Consider the following 207-nt stretch of genomic DNA (forward strand, 5'->3'; position numbering starts at 1 on the left):
GCCGCAACAGGGAAAGGCTCCGTCTGGTGTAATCAGCGCCCAGCAGCCACCGCCACGTGAGCCTGGGGAGGCCAGACGGGCTTGATGATAATTGCACTCCCGTGCTGGCATGGCCAGGTCTGTAAATGGGCTCCTGCCGGCACAGGGCAAGCGGTGCTGGCCTCTGTCAAGTTTATAAATCCCCGTACTGGCAGCTCAGTTGTGGGG

The 207-nt window shown here is 61.4% G+C and overlaps 1 protein-coding gene across 1 annotated transcript in view; it reads left to right on the plus strand.

Annotated features, from left to right (window-relative positions):
* Positions 1 to 207, plus strand: part of LOC104272897 (tricarboxylate transport protein, mitochondrial-like) — a gene marked incomplete at its 5' end in the record, with an annotated part of 3,473 nt that overhangs the window by 498 nt on the left and 2,768 nt on the right. The window lies entirely within an intron of this gene.

The sequence above is a fragment of the Apaloderma vittatum genome, unplaced genomic scaffold (genome assembly GCF_000703405.1).
Source record: "Apaloderma vittatum isolate BGI_N311 unplaced genomic scaffold, ASM70340v1 scaffold25034, whole genome shotgun sequence".
Taxonomy (NCBI): domain Eukaryota; kingdom Metazoa; phylum Chordata; class Aves; order Trogoniformes; family Trogonidae; genus Apaloderma; species Apaloderma vittatum.